At 34.2% G+C, this 17,819-nt stretch overlaps 1 protein-coding gene across 5 annotated transcripts in view; it reads right to left on the reverse strand.

Annotated features, from left to right (window-relative positions):
- The window catches only part of AGMO (alkylglycerol monooxygenase), a 344,484-nt gene that overhangs the window by 233,794 nt on the left and 92,871 nt on the right, over positions 1-17,819 (reverse strand). The gene's annotated exons all lie outside the window — the stretch shown is intronic.

The following is a 17,819-nucleotide window of genomic DNA, read 5'->3' on the forward strand; positions in this document are numbered from 1 at the left end:
TTTTTTAGAAGTTATTTCCACAGTATAACATGTTCCAGCTATACCTCCACCCCTATGGAGAGTAGAGCAATAGGAGGGAACACTTGCAATGTAAGTAAAATGAAAGGAATTTATATAAGATGACATAAAACAGGTGTTAAAGAAACACTGAGCTCCTTACTGGGGTAAAAATGTGATACTATGGAAGCAAGACATTCAGAAGCTGCATGATCGTGGCAATGCTATTTAGAGTTCCCAATGTTCCCATCAATATGAGCAAGTTAAGGTATTGCTTTTCATGAAGAAGAATGTGGCTACATTCACAATATCAAGCAGGACTAGAATGTGAGTTTTTCTTTTTTACAGGTGGAGATGGATTCTGATTGAGTTAAATAAGTTACTCATTTGATTGCTTTAAGTTACAAATTAGTTAAAGCCACCAAATCCAGTGAAACCAACTAACCTCATGGTGATTTGACCTACCACCTAGGTCTTATTATATTCATTCTTTAAGTAAATGACCTACTTCTTTGACCCATTCAATGAAATAAACATTGAATATTTTGCAAGTAAAACCATTAACCATAAGGTCTTAAATTGATCCTAACAGCCATGAGTGATTTCTCTAGTAAGTTTAAGTTATGTTATGTTTTGGCTTGCTTGCTTTCTTTCTTTTCTTTTTTTTTTTTTCAGTTTTTAGTTTTTGCCTAGGGTCACTGCCAAGACTTTTTCAAATGTGAGTAAAATTCTATCAGGTCTTTATGCTGTTTTTGAGTTAGGGACACCAGAAAGGAACCATTTTTAAAAGGAGTGGTGGAGACAGGGGAAATAAAGACAAAAAAAAAGTTTATTGTAAGTAGTTGTGAAGAGAGGTAAAAGTAGTTAGGAAGAGAAGTAAGAAACATACATTGAAGAACAAAAATGTTTAGAGGGCTAGGCATATTTTGAAGATTATATTTGCTAACCTTAATAATGAGTTAACTCTTAGTTCTTCCTATTTTAAAGAAGAGGAAATTGAGGAAAACTCAATATTTACTTATTCATGAGAGACACAGAGAGAGAGAGAGAGAGACACACACAGGCAGAAGGAGAAGCAGGCTCCATGCAGGGAGTCCGACGTGGGTCTTGATTCCAGGTCTCCAGGATCACACCCTGGACTGAAGGCGGCGCTAAACCGCCGAGCCACCCGGGCTGCCCAAGGAAAAACTTTTCAAGATCATAGGTACAAAGTGGCAGAGCCAGGACTTAAATTTAGATCATTTTGGTCTCAGATCCCATACTCTTTCCTGAAGTCTGAAATTGGTAAATATGCAGCTCTGCATGAGATAGAATGTCCAGGTGAGTGATGCATAGTGCCTGCTCTGAAATATGTGTTCTTTAGATGGAGAAGATGAAGACATTCATGTGGGAAAAAAAAAAAGGGAAATAGGAAACTACTAGTGCCAGATTAGTTGTGCAAACATTGCTTATAATGGAGATCAGAGAAAGAACAATATAGCTGGGGCCAGATTGGTCAGATTAAAACATCAGAAAAGGCTAGGGTTGAAACTGCCTGAATGTTAAAATAATAATTTCCTAAAAGGCTGGTGTTTAATGCATTAAGAGAATAACTTTCTCTATTAAAAATACATATAAACAATGCAAAATAATTGTTACAATGTGTTTTCCTTTAAAACAAATTCAAAAGTGGACATTGAGATTAACTTTACTTATGTATATTTTTTACTTTTACAAAGTACTACTTGGTTCAAAAAAAGGTGAAAAACGACTTAGTTTAAAATAGTGTTTGACTTAAAAGTTAAGTAATATTTAGCAATTCATTTTATGTGCATTTTTAGGAACTATTACTAACACTCAAAGTGAAGTCTACAAAATATAAACTGTTTAATAATGTTCCATTTAAGTAAGGAAAATGGAATTCAAATATCACTTGAATAAAAAAGGACCTCTTAACACTTCATCACATCTTAAAATCCCCTTTACTCAAATTTTACAGCAAATAGTTTTAAGACCCAGATACTTAAATGAATTTTTGCTCAACTCTTTTTCCAACTTAATTTACATAATCAGGAAACTTAATTTTTCTTTAAAAAGAACCAGAAATTTTAGTAAAACATCACAAATATTCTCTATCAGCTGAACACTTTAAATTTCTACTTCAGTTAATTAAATTTACTAAAAATACTAGTTTTTGCTCAAAATATCTGTGCTGCTTTCTTTAAAATTTCACCAAAAGTATTTATTTAAATGTATTTTTTAAAAGAAAGAAAGAAAGGAAGGAAGAAAGAAAGGAAGAAAGAAAGAAAGTCCTTTTGTGGATTTCGAAGTGAATATTTAGATAAGTGATGGGATCCCTTGATGGCTCAGTGGGTGAGCGCCTGCCTTTGGCCCAGGGCATGATCCTGGAGTCCCAGAATCAAGTCCCACACTCCCTGCATGGAGCCTTATTCTCCCTCTGCCTATGTATCTGCCTCTCTCTCTCTCTCTCTCTCTCTGTTTCTCATGAATAAATAAATAAAATCTTTTAAAAAATATTTACATAAATGAGATTGTTAATCTTGGTTACTCTATTCACAACCATATACACACACTCTCTCTCTCTCACACACACACGCACACACATACACACAAAGTAAATACAGTATCTGATATTATCATCAATGAATTAAATTATTGGTCTCTATACCTTTTTAGCAATGAAATGTGCTCTTACCAATAAAATGAACATGAATATATGTTACTTCCTTTGGTTTTACTGAAAGGCCTGTTGCTGGCTGATACACTCTTTTAATAGAACCAACTCTTTTGGCAAATTTCTTACTTTTATTTGAAATAGATGCTTAGGAATCAAAACATAAAATACTGACAGGAAAAATTAAACAAATGCTATTACGCATTACTTTGGAAGGGGCAAAAATAAAATTAGAACTGAAATAAAGAAAAAAAGTTCTTTAATAGATAACGTTAACTGTTATGTTATTCAATTACAATGTTTTATTTCAGTGAGAAATGAAGCTAAATATGTCAGGAATATTGTCTAGCATCATACTTTACTAAAGCAAAATAAATTTCAGCAGAGGATGTTTTAGTCAAACCTATCATCTTTTTTCACCTAGAATTTTAGCTGGGCTTTTTTAGCCTGTTTGTTAGGGAAAGCAAGCAATTCTGTAGAGGATTATACATATTTTTAATGTTTAAATATGTATTTTAATACATATTTTAATATTTTATATGTGATATAAAATTATTTTCACTGTAATGGAAACTATAAATTTCAAAGAAGACAATGTTTATAATGTATTGCCTATATTTTAAAAAGGTTAGAGTAATTCACATAATCTTCCTAAAATAGGTGATGAGGAGTTGTGGATACTGGTTAATTGAGAAATGCAACTTATGATATGAATTATCAGTTTTCAAAAATTTAGAGTTGACATTGGCCACATGAAACAATATTGAAATAATTAATTAAATATTTCTCTCTTGTTTCAGGAACTTCCTTCCTTCCTTCCTTCCTTCCTTCCTTCCTTCCTTCCTTCCTTCCTTCCCTCCTTCTTCCCCAGGGACCTCCTAGGGACCTCCTCCTGTGTAACCACTGACCTCTTGGAGCTATATTCTTAGGGATGATCAAAAGGGAATATTTTCACTTTCAAAGACGGTTTGTGGACAGAGCAACACTCTAATCTAGAATGAAGAAATAAAGATGTTTCTAATAATGCAAAAGGCACAAGATTTTATTTTTTCATTTTTTTAAGATTTTATTTATTTAATCATGATAGACATAGAGAGAGAGAGAGAGAGAGAGAGAGAGGCACAGGCAGAAGGAGAAGCAGGCACCATGCCGGGAGCCCGACGCGGGACTCGATCCTGGGACTCCAGGATCACGCCCTGGGCTGAAGGCGGCGCTAAACCGCTGAGCCACCCAGGGACCCCCAAGGCACAAGATTTTAAAGGCCTTGAGTTCTAGTATAAACTAACACAAGTCATTGCATTTCTTTTATTAGTATATGTATATATTCAAATATACATAATATTCATATATACATAGTGTATATAGTCAGTTTCTTCATTAGAGAAATAATGGTATTTTGGAAAATGTTTGTAGAAATGCATTGTATCAATAGGACTTCGTATTCAGTTGCACAAACACTCTCATGCCTAGGAATAGGCTGGCTCCTATTTGGTATGGAATAGTTGCTCCAAAGATATTAGCCAGGATAATTTTATTTCTTTGAGAAACTGAAAATCTGAATAAGGGAAAAAGGAGAGAGAGAGAGAAAGAAAGAGAAAGAAAGAAAGAAAGAAAGAAAGAAAGAAAGAAAGAAAGAAAGAAAGAAAGAAGAAAGAAAGAGAGAAAGAAAAGAGAAAGAAAGAAAGAAAGAAAGAAAGAAAGAAAGAAAGAAAGAAAGAAAGAAAGAAAGAAAGAAAGGAGAGAGGGAGAAGGAAAGAAAGAAGAGAGGAAGGAAATAAAGAAGAGAAAGAAAAAAGAGATGTAACTGAATAGTAACAAGTATTAAATCTTATAAAGTTATTATAGTGTTATTATCTAAGAATTCATATCATGGCTCCTAATTTTTCACTATGTTAAAGATTAATATCCTACTTAATTTTATAAATGGATCTCAAACTTTTGCTGTATCAGAAACAAAAGTTAAATTATGTCTCTTTTCATTTGATGTATATTCCAATTTGCATAAAACTTGTATGGAATATCATCTTCTTTTCTTCTCCCAGTCATTAAATATTCTGGCTCACCAGCTCCTTATCTCACCTGGATGATAGTTCTAGGGTATTCTTATTTCTTAATATACCTTCTTCTCATGTGCTTTTTTGGAGTGTCTGTATAGCATATGTGTGTCCCCTAGGCTCTGCACTTGTTTCTTTATTCTTCTTGCTGCAATATATGTAAGCCATGGACATTATCAATTTTCACATAGAGAAGAAAAGTGGAGATGCAGAGTGAATAACTTGCTCAAGGGCACAAAGCAATTTGGTGACAAATCTAGACTAATACTACATATAATCATCTCTTACATAGGTATAATTATTTATAGTGATCCATATACTTCACCATACTTTGCAAATTATATTCACACTCTCAACAAATCAGCCTCAATCTCAGTCTCCAGAATTTCGTTTCTGTGTCTTTCTCATGTATCACACTGGATGTGGATGACATTTTTTAATATTTACCTTTTATCTCTCTGCCTGGACAATTCAAGCTCAATACTTTGTCAGTAGAATAAAATTCTATTAGAAGACAACATTCTAAAAAAAAAAAAAAAAAAAAAAAAAAAAGACGACAACATTCTAGTCATCTCAATCTCAATTCAATTTGTTGCAATAAACATTTTCTGTGCATTCTCTATTTGTAAAACATTGTGTCCCTCATACACTAAAAATAAGTCTAAATGGATCAAAGACCTAAATGTAAGAGCTAAAACTAAACAATTTATTTATTTATTTATGATAGTCACACACAGAGAGAGAGAGGGGCAGAGACACAGGCCGAGGGAGAAGCAGGCTCCATGTACCAGGAGCCCGATGTGGGATTTGATCCCGGGTCTCCAGGATCGCGCCCTGGGCCAAAGGCAGGCGCTAAACCACTGTGCCACCCAGGGATCCCACTAAACAACTTTTGAAAGAAAACATATGTGTATTTCTCTGTGACCTTGGTTTAGGCAATAGTCTCTTAGGTATGATATCTATCTTAAACAAACAAAAAAATAGATATATTGGTTTAAATTAAAATTAAAAATGTAGATCAAAGGACACAAGAAAATGAAAGACAATCCATAGAATGAAGGAAAATTTTTTCAAATTGTACTAATAAAGTCCTTACAACTAGAATATAAAAGAACTTATAACTCAACAATAGTAAGATAAATTATCTGATTTAAATATAAGCAAATGCTTACATAGATATTTCTCTGAAGAAGATTAAAGGTGACCAACCAATAAACAAAGGACAAGATGCTCAATGTTATCAGTCATCAGTGAAATGCCAATCAAAATTATGATAAGATACCACTTTATATCTACTAAATTTGTTATAATCAAAACAAGTAGACAGTAACAAATGCAAATGCAGATGTGTAGAGATTAGAATACATACGTTGCTGGTGGAATGTACAATGGTTCAGCTGCTTTGGAAAACAGTTTAAAACTCCTCAAAAAGTTAAACATAGAGTTATCACATAAGTCTGCAATTCCACTCCTAGGTATGCACCCAAGAGAGTTTTATGTATTTACATAAAACTTGTACACAGATGTTCATAATAGCATTATTTATAATATCCAAAAGGTGGAATGGCCAAATATCCATTAGCTAATAAATATATAAATAAAATGTGGTATTCTGTATAATGAAATATTATTGAGCCATAAAAGAAATTAAGTATTGATACATGGGGATGTATCAGTGTGGATTAACCTAAAAACCTCATGCTAAGTGAAAAAGGCCAGACGCAGAAGGCCAGATATCATTCACATGAAATGTCCAAAATAGGCAACTACATAGAAACAAAGTAAATTAGCAGTTGCCATGATCTGGAGGGAGGGGGAGTGGAGAGTCACTGCTAATGTACTTGAGATTTCTTTTAGGTTGATGAAAATGTTTTCGGATTAGATAGTGGTGATAGTTATGCAACCTTGAGAAGATGCTAAAAGTCAATGAATTATACATCTTGAAAGGGTAAATTTTACTTTAAAGGGTATAGAAATTATATCTCAATAAGTTAAAATGAAAAATTCACTGGGGTAGAGGAAGAGGTGGGTGAGAGAAGAAACCTTCATGAGTGGTCCAGTTATACATCTTTCCAATTAAAAGTGAAACAAAACAAAACTACATCTGTACTAAGAAGTGTGGATCAAAGGATAAAAGCCTCCCGTGTTTGAAATATTCATAATGTAGAGAAAGCAGATGCAGCCCAACAGACTACAACACAAGGCAGGCTGTAAAAAAAGTGCAGCTTTAACAAATGGTTGAAATATGAAGAGAGACGAGAAAGCAACTAACCAGAGGTGCTTTCTTTAGCAGGTCTTGAAAGATTTCTCCAGGTTAAAAAAAAAAAAAAAAAAAAAAAGGGCATTTCAGGCAAAGGAAAATAAGCAAAGGTGGAAAGACCTAACTGTGACTAGAGCATCTGGAAAACAAAAGGTACTCCTGTAGGCTAGAGCTCAAGCTTGTGAAAAGAAGAGCTGCGGGTAGGTCAATACAGGAAGTTTTTGGCAGCAGGTTCCACTGAAGAGTCTGCCAAATTGTTTGGATCACACCTACCTGGTTTCTCATCCCACTTCCACTACCTATGGAGCTGAGAGACCTTCCTCAAAATAGCCTCCAATCTGAGTGTCAGGAAAATACACCACAACAGGATATTGAGAAAACTCAAAGGAGATGACAAAAATAGAATATTATTTGTACTCTACGAATAGTAGGTACACAGCAAATATTACTTTTCTCATTACAAAAGTAAATTTTTGTTTATTGTAGTAAATTGGAAAAATAGAATAATACATGGAAAAATATTACTGACATATATACTCTCTGTACACAGAGATGGTCATTGATAACGCCTTAGTGTATATCCTGCCAATCTTTTAGTGTGTGATTAGTGTATGAGTATGATAATAATAATAATAAACAAAATATGATATGACAAACATTTCCATTACCCTTAAACATTTTAAAAATCCTATAATGTTCTGCTTTTAGTATATATTTACCCTAATTATATAAGTACCATCATTTTGAGAGCTTTGATTCTTCTATCTCTTTGGATATTCCTGGCTTACATATTTTTATATATTTACCAAGTAATATATTATATATTTTTAGAAGTTATGCTTTCCATTATGCTTGTAAAGGGAAACATCAATGCTTGACCCCTCTTTTCCCCTTTCTGATTCTTGCTTCCCAGAGGCAACCGCTTTCAAATGCTTTAACTATTTTCTTTGGTATTTACCTCCATATTTTAAAAAAGGTTTTACTTATTTATTGACAGAGAGAGGGAAAGTACACAAGTATGTGGAAAGGCAAAGAGAGAGGGAGAAGCAGACTCCCCAATGAGCAGGGAGCCTGATGAAGAACTCAATCTCAGGACCATGATATCATGACCTGAGCTGAAGGCAGACGCTTAACCAACTGAGCCACCTGGGTGCTGCTATCTCCATATGTTAAAATGGCATTCTTATATTACTATTTTTCAAATATTTTAGACATTATCTATTGCCTGCCTGCTTGCCTGCTACAACAGATAAAATTTAGCTCTTTATACTGGCAGGTATACACACACACACACACACTCACAAACACACATACATATTCCACAGATTTCTTCTCATTTCTTCCCAATAGAGCTGTCATCATTATTTTTGATAAATTTAAATGTGTGTATTTAGTGACTTTGAAAATGTTATATGCTGTTGAGCTATGCAGCATATTATGAGATTTTCTTCTTCCATTCTGTTTACACGAAATTTGTTTTTTCTCTGCTTAGCTATCATTGATTTATCCACAAATCCTGCCGCTGAAAGCCTCTCTATTAATACTTTATATGCAGAGTATAGGAAATAGTGCAGAGGACCATAAGGGAAAGAAGAGAAACTGAATGGGAAAAAAATCAGAGAGGGAGACAAACCATGAGAAGCTCTTAACTCTGGGAAACAAACTGAGGGTTGCTGAAGGGGAGGTTTGGGGGGTCAACTGGGTGATGGGCATGTGATGTTATGAGCACTGGGTGTTACACACAACTGATGAACTATTGGAAACTACATCTGAAACTGATGATGTAGTATAAGTTGGCAAATTGAATTTAAATAAAAAATAAAATAACATATATAATAAGTATTCTGAGAAAGGTGACTTTTATTTTTCTTTTTGGAAATAATTTGTGGAGACTTTGGCTCATTAGCTTCTCTTCTCAGGTTGCTTCATAGCTGTTGTCCTAGGGTTACCCTTAACCATCATTTGGGGGTTTTCTTCTATGTCTCTCTTACTGGATTTCCTGTTTCCTAGATGCCATTTCTTCCTATTTCTTTAAATTTTGTCTTAATAAATACCCCCTCTAGTCTGCAGAAGGTAAAGTTCAGTATCAGGCACACTGGAAAATATTTTTCATTCTCTTCACATGCTTGATTGATACTTTGCTTAGGTATATGATTTCAGGCTGGGAATAATTTTCCTTCAGAATTTTGAATGCACTGAATGCCACCAACATCTAGTTGCTGGTGAAAAATCTCATGCAATTTTTATTCCATCACTTTTGGATATCTGACTTGATTACTTTCACCTTTCTAGAAAACATTAGTCTATGTTTTTATTTCCAATGTTCTGACATTTCATAATAACATATTTAAGTATAGGTATTATTTTCATTTACTTGGCTGGAACATGCTAAACTTGGAAAGTTCTAATCTTTAAGTCTCAAAAATTTTCTTGATTTATTTTTTTTTTGATAATAACTTTCCACTTTCTCTGTTCTTTTTTTTTGGGGGGGGGACCAGTAGGTTAACCAAAGCCACCCACAGATATTACAAGAAAACTACTGACTAATATTTCTCATGAACATACATGCAAAGTCCTCAACAAAATATCAGCAAATTGAATCCAATAATATGCAAAAGGAATTAGACACCACAACCAAATGGGATTTATCCCAGGTACACAAGACTGATTCAACATTCAAAAAATAAAATAACCCATAATTCAACAGGCTAAAAAACAAAAATCATATCAATAGAAGCAGAAAAAGTATTTGTTAAAATCCAATGCTCATTCATGACAAAAAATTCTCAATAATCTAGGAATAGAAGGACTCTTCCTTAACTTGATAAAGGATATTTACAAAAAACAAACAAACAAAAACCTATAGCTAAGGCCATACTTAATAGTGAAAAACTGGAAGCTTTCCATTAAGACCAGGAATAGGCATGGATGTTCCCTCTACAACTCCTTTTGAAGACTGTAATCGAAGTTCTAGCTAACATAGTAAGAAAAGGAAACAAAAGCTCTACAGATTGAGAAAGAAGATATAAAAGTGTCTTTGTTCACAGACAACATAATCATCTATATGAAAAATCCAACTGAAATGACAAAAGAAGCTCCTGGAACTAGTAAGAGATTATAACAAGAGATTTCAGGATACAAAGTTAGTATACAAAAGTTCATTGCTTTCAGGGATGACTGGGTGGCTCAGCGGTTGAGTGTCTGCCTTTGACTTAGGGCGTGATCCCGGAGTCCGGGGGTAGAGTCTCACATTGGGCTCCTGCTCCTGCGGAAAGCCTGCTTCTCCTGCTTCTCCCTCTGCCTGTGTCTCTGCCTCTTTCTCTTACTCTCTCATCAATAAACAAATAAATTCTTTTTTTAACTTATTTTTTATTGGTGTTCAATTTACCAACATACAGAATAACCCCCAGTGCCCGTCACCCATTCACTCCCAACCCCCGCCCTCCTCCCCTTCTACCACCCCTAGTTCGTTTCCCAGAGTTAGGAGTTTTTATGTTCTGTCTCCCTTTCTGATATTTCCCACACATTTCTTCTCCCTTCCCTTATATTCCCTTTGACCCAGCAATTGCACTGTTGGGGATTTACCCCAAAGATACAGATGCAATGAAACGCCGGGACACCTGCACCCTGATGTTTCTAGAAGCAATGTCCACAATAGCCACTGTGGAAGGAGCCTCGGTGTCCATCGAAAGATGAATGGATAAAGAAGATGTGGTTTATGTATACAATGGAATATTACTCAGCTATTAGAAACGACAAATACCCACCATTTGCTTCAACGTGGATGGAACTGAAGGGTTATATGCTGAGTGAAGTAAGTCAATCGGAGAAGGACAAACATTATATGTTCTCATTCATTTGGGGAATATAAATAATAGTGAAAGGGAATAAAATCTTTTTAAAAATTGATTGCTTTCAGATATATCAGCAATGAACACACAAAATTTGAAATTAAAAACACAATGCCATTTATATTAGCACCTCCCATAATGAAATAGGTATAAATCTAATAGAATATGTATAAGACTTATACAACGAACAGTAAATAAACAAAATCAAACAAAAACTAACTAAATGGAGAGACAGTATATGTTCATGGATAGGAAGGCTCAATACTGTCAAGATGTCAGTTTTTCTCAACTTGATCAATAAAATCAATGCAATCACAACCAAAATCCCAGCAAGTCAGTTTTTGAATTTTTGCCAATTCTAAAGTTTATATGGGGAAGCAAAGGACTCAAAATAGCAAACACAATATTAAAAGACAGTATCTTAAAAACAACATGACCTGATTTCAAGATGTACTACAAGCTAGAGTATTCAAGACAGTGTGGTATTGGTGAAAGAACAGACAAATAGATTAATACAGCAAAATAGAGATCCCAGTAATGGACTCACATAAATATAGAGAACTTTGTCCTGTGACAAAGGAGCAAAGGTAATACAATGGAGCAAAGATAGTTTTTTCAACAAACAATGCTGGAAAACCAGACATCCAAATGCAAAAATTTAAAAAAAGGAATCTAGACTCAGACCTTACAACTCTTCACAAAAATTAATTCAAAATGCATCACAGATCTAAATATAAAATACTAAAATTCCTAAAAGATAAATTATGAGAAAATCTAGACAACTCTGGGTATTGCAGTAACTTCTTAGATACAGCATTGAAAGTATAATCCATCAAAGAACTGATAAGCTGGACTTTATTAAAATAAAAAAAATTGATCTGTGAAAGATAACGTCAAGCGGTTGAGAAGACAAATTACAGTGAAAGAAAATGTTTACAAAAGACACATCTGGGTAGCCTGGGTGGCTCAGCGGTTTAGCGCCACCTTTGCCCCAGGGCATGATCCTGGAGACCCCGGATCGAGTCCCGCGTCGGGCTCCCTGCATGGAGCCTGCTTCTCCCTCTGCCTCTCTCTCTCTCTCTCTCTCTCTCTCTCTCTCCTCTCTCTCCCCTCTTTGTGTTTCTCATGAATAAATAAATAAAATCTTAAAAAAAAAAGACACATCTGATAAAGGACAGCTATCCAAAATATAGGGGAAAAAAAAAAAAAAGTAAAACTCAGCAACAAGGAAACAATGAACCCAATAGCTTAACAGCCTCCTTATAAAACAACATACACAAATGACAAGTGTATTAGAATATGCTCCACATTACATGTGATCAGGGAAATGCAAATTCAAAAAACAATGAGATGACTACACAACAATTAAAATGGTCAAAATCCAGAACGCTGTCAACTCCAAATGCTGGTGAGACTGTGGAATAACAGGAACTTTCATTATTGCTGGTGGGAATAAAAAATTATACAGCCACTTTGAAAGACAGCTTAGTAGTTTCTTATAAAGCTAAACATATTCTTACCATATGATCCAGCAATTGCTCTCCTTGGTATTTGCCCAAAGGAATTGAAAACATATTTACACAAAATCCTGAACATGAATTTTCACAGCAGATGTATTCATAATTATAAAAATTTGGAAGCAACCAAAATATCATTCAGTAAGTGAATGGATAAACTGGTGTATTCAAAGAATAGAATATTATTAATTGGCACTAAAAAGATATAAGCTATCAAGCCATGAAAATGTATGAAGGAAACTTACACATGTATTAATAAGTGAAATAAGCCAATCTAAAAAGACTATATTATGATTTAAATTATATACCTTTTGGAAAAGGCAAAACTATGGAAAGTAAAAGGATCAGTGATTGCCAGGGGTTGGAGTGAGGGGAAGGATAAACAGGTGAAGCTCAGAAGATTTCTAGGGCAATGAAAATACTTCTCATGATATAATGAGGGATATATGTCATTACACATTTGTCCAAACCCATAGAATGTACAACACCACGTTATACAGAATGTAAATTATGGACTTTGAGTGATTATGGTGTGTCAGTGTAGGTCCAGTTATAACTAATGTATCAGTCTAGTGGGAATGTTGATAATAGGGAAGGCTATGCATATATGGGAGTAAGAGTTACCGAAGAAATCTCCTCTTAATTTTCTTCTGAACCTAAAACTGCTCTATTAAAAAAAAAAAAAAAAAAGTCTTAAAGTTGATTACACTTTAGATCTTTGGACTAATCCTCTATTTCTTTTTCTTCTTCTTTTTTTTTTTTTTTTTTACCTTATTTCTAGGTTTTTTTTTTTTCTTTTTTTTGTTTTTTATTCTATCCTTTGGAAGTTTTTCTCAACTTTATCTTCCAGCCCATATTTGGAGTATTTTATTTCTGTTCTATATTTTATTTGTCAAACTCATTTTTGTTCTTGTACATTTCTTTTATATAGCATTCTATTCTTGTTTTATAAATGCAATACTTACTCTTACTTCTTTAAAGACATTATGATAGGATTTAAAAACTATTTTCTTCTGCTCCATGCATGTCTCTGTTTCCCCAATTTTCTTTGGTTGCTACTGCTATTTTGTTTTTTAGTTTGACTTCTATCTTTCTCAAACACTTTGAATATCTATAGGTCAGGGAGAAATCTTTTTATTATTGGCATGGAGGTTACAAGAGAAATTCAGAAATTCTTGAATGCAGTGAAAAAGATTGCCTCAATTTTCCTGTGATGTTTAGTTATCTTGTTCTCAGCTCTACCAGCTATTCCCATGTCCAAGGACCTTCTAGTTCACTTCGATCAGAAAGTAAACTGACTTTTCCTGAGTAAGGGGATAAAGTTTGCTCAGGTGTTCTGGGCTTCTGGGGATTAAAAAATGCTTATACAGAATTTCAACTGATCCTCTAGTTTTGAACTCCTAACTATAAACCCTCTTCAGATGCTCTTACTGTCTCTAATTCTTGACACTTCTAGGGTGTCTGGTACAGCCTATCTTTGTTCTTGGCTCCAAAATCTGTGAGCTTTGGATTCAGCCTTCTTGGTTCAGCTAAGTTGTCAAATTCTTGCTATCAACTTTCAGCTTTCAAAATTTTGTTGCAGTACCTTCCACTTGCTTCTTATTATTTTTAGGGTTTAAGGCTTTCCATTGTGTAACTGTAATTTTCATAAGGCTTCTTGAAGAAGTAGAGATGAATGCAAGTGGTCAAGCAGCCATGTTGAAATAGAAACAAATATCCATGTTTTTGTAGTATAAATTGCTACAGTAATCTATGAACTTTTAATAATACTTAATGTTGTAACAAACAATATTCAGTCATTTAAAAAATAAACTTTAATATTCCAATGAAAGTTTGGGATTTTTATTTCAACACTATCAATTTTTCCAACAAAGAATTTGAAATATCAATTCCTTTTGCATATTATGTCTCAAAATCAAGATTTTCTGAAGTCTACCAGCCATTCAGTGGTCAGATAATTTTAATAAGTATAATATCCACCTTTTAGAGATACATGATGTTTATTAATATAACAAAGGTTCAGAGTAGAAAACACATTTAGCTTTCTTTAAACTTGACTTTCCTAAACTTATTTCACAATTTGACGATGTTCCTAGAAAAGTCCAAGAAGCAGAATTGTAAAAAGTGGAATATATGTTCTGTGAAATACATTCTGAGAAACTCTGCTGTTAGGCTTAATATTTACTTATGCACTGTTAGCACAAACATAATGTGTAATTAATGTTTATTGCAATTATTATCAATTCTTTGAATATGTTAGGAAAGAACTATAGTGGATTAGCTTGCCGTGGATATATGACTACAGTAGTATCATTAATATTTGGACTCCAATGATTAAGTGTGACAGTTACATTTTATGGAGAATACATGATGACAAAGAATAAATTATGCCTGCCATCTGTACACATAGCTCTATAGGTAATAGAGAAATCATTCTTTTGCTGTTTTACTCTTTAGCACAAATACATACATGTTGAAAATCTAACCCATCCCTGATACCCAAATCGTTATTTAATTAGGTAGTCTATAATGAAATAAACTGAGTTAAATTTACATAGTAACTATTCAGAAGTAGGAAAAGAAAGGAAAAAAAGTTTATTTAGCTCACAGGCCTGCGTACTCTCTCACTTGCCTACAAGGAAGCATCACTTGAATTACCAAAGTAGCTATTTTTCTGCTGTGAGTTCTTAACCAAATATTGGCACCTAAGAGCACCGTCTCTCCTTCAGTGGATCAAGCCAAATACAACTACAGCCCAAAAAAGACATCCTGTCCCTCCTTTAACAGCCAGCAGTCTCCTCTCACAGTTCCAAAGAAAAACAAGAACAAATATTTGCAAAGATTTTTGTCTTGTACCAAAAATGAGCATTAATAAAATCATGCTTGGAGAAAAGCACTGAGAGAGTATATAAAAACGATACTGTAATGTCAAAGTGGGAAGCATTAATTCATAATATGTAAGAGTATTTTTAGATGGTACTGACAGTTTGCATGAAGCTTGGGAGTGGTGTGACTTGCTTTCATAGGAAAGGAATGGCCTAGCCTGGGAATTTTATTGGCAGATATCACAGCTTAAAAATGCACATGGGATGTCTGTCTTATAAAGCAATAAGTATAATATTTTACTTTTTTTTCTTTTTATGAAAGGAATCAGTTATTATACAAGAGAAAAGTTTTCTTGCTTTTCTCATTATTCATCTTACTTTTGCTAGACAGTATTAAACAGAAGTCTGCATATTATCTTGGATTTTATGGTTCTCTATGGTTTTCAAAGTACTTTCACATACGTCACCTCCTTTAATCCCTGCAACAACTGTTGAGGGTGTTATTAATATCTCTGCTTTATCTAAGAGAAAACTGAAGACCAAAAGGAATTAGTGAATTTCCTAAGACTACACAAACACTAAATAATAAAGCCAAGTGCGGAACCCTGAACTCCTGCCTTCAAATCCAAAGAGGACACTCCTTTCTACCATCCCTGTGACATCTTCTTCCTTCTTTTAATTAGCTTAACATTACTCCAGACTTAAAGAAACATCAGCCTCCATCATATGTCAGATTGAAGCACGCAAAATTAGTTTTTTTTTTCAGGTCAGAAGCAGGTGAATACTAGTGATTTCATATAGTTCAACTAATACATAAAGAATCCCTGTAAAGATATTTGATAATTTGCAACACTACTCACATGCAAGTGTCCTGTTTTAAAACTATACCATAAAAACTTAGTGTTTCTTTTCTTGTTTCTTAAACGTTAGTTCTAGCAATTTAAACCATGTCTTGTGCACACACACTGGTTTTGGCAATTTGATTGACTTAGTTAAGCAATGTGAATACAATCATACAATGGATTGTTTTGACTAAAAACTATTTGCTTTTATTTTTGAGTGAATAAGTCAATAAAGTTCCCTGAAACGGTTCATATGTGTAAAAACAATCTAAGTGATGCAGTGAGAAAAGGTGCTCGCGGGCAGAGGTTTGAGGGGGTTCTCAGATGACAGAGGCCCTTTGCACGGCCTCAAGATGCTGAGAGGAGGGGAAGAGTGGTCATGTGCAGAATGCTCTCATTTCCTGCCCTCTCCCCAGGGAGGCATAGATATCATAAAAGGTCCTGGAATGAACTTTTCTGAATCCTAAAATAATTCTTTTTCAACTTTTAAGGGATGGGTAAAATTTAGGATTGATCTTTAAAAGAAAAAAAAAAAGTGACTGTTAGTTATTTCAGGAAAAAAAAATCATTCTGTCCAAGCCATGAATTTAATGACTTGTGCTCATAGATTTTATAATGGTTCTAAACAAAGTTATGTTTTTACAAAACATATAATTTTATTCAATTTAAACTCAGAAAAATATGACCAAGAAGAGCAAGATGCCTATACAACAAGCTATCTGACAAGGCAAACTATAACAATTATTGTGTAAGACTGGGGTAGTCTTCTTAGTCATTCTAGATTCTATTAGAAGGATATCATGTTCTTAATGTGCAGCCAATATTGAATTTTAAACCATAATTAGTGATTAGTATTTGTTAAGAATTTTCACTCATTTAATTCATTCATTGATTAAATTCTATTTGTTCATGACTAAATACCTCTTGAGTGCTCACTGTGGTTATAGCAAGATTTTCAGGTACTTTGTAGTCCTGGGGATACAAGAGTGAACAAAAGGAATACAAGAGGTTTTAAGTAGCTATATATCCAATTTCGCTATTTCTTTTACTGAAACCCAGGTGTCAAACCTTAGAGGCAAGTCCTCATTTTTAAATTTTTTCATAGACAATATCAACAACCACACTTTCTCCCAGTAATTTTTTCTTTATGAAGAGCCTCTGAAAAGTACAGCCATCATGATTATGGAAAACATTTTATCTTTTTTAAATTAGATTGTGTACAACTACACTTGCTATATTAAGAAATATATATGATATAAATACCTATTTTTTAAAAGATTTTATTTATTTATTCATGAGAGACACAGAAACAGAGAGAGAGGCAGAGACACAGGCAGAGGGAGAAGCAGGCTCCATGCAGGGAGCCCGACGTGGGACTCGATCCTGGGACTCCAGGATCACGCCCTGGGCTGAAGACAGAAGCTCAATTGCTGAGCCACCGAAGTGTCCTTAAAAATAATTTTAATGTTAATAAGTTATTTAGTGAGACCTGAGAAATTAAATATTGGCTTAGGCTTTATGCCAATTTAACAATAAGATTTTCAGCTCACAGGGATCCCTGGGTGTCGCAGCGGTTTAGCTCCTGCCTTTGGCCCAGGGCGCGATCCTGGAGACCAGGGATCGAATCCCACGTCGGGCTCCCGGTGCATGGAGCCTGCTTCTCCCTCTGCCTGTGTCTCTGCCTCTCTCTGTGTGACTATCATAAATAAATAAAAATTTAAAAATAAAAAAAAAAGATTTTCAACTCACATTGACAGGATTTAAAAATAAGGTATTAGTGAAAAAGTAACAAATATGTA

This window comes from Canis lupus, chromosome 14, assembly GCF_003254725.2.
Source record: "Canis lupus dingo isolate Sandy chromosome 14, ASM325472v2, whole genome shotgun sequence".
NCBI classification, from domain to species: domain Eukaryota; kingdom Metazoa; phylum Chordata; class Mammalia; order Carnivora; family Canidae; genus Canis; species Canis lupus.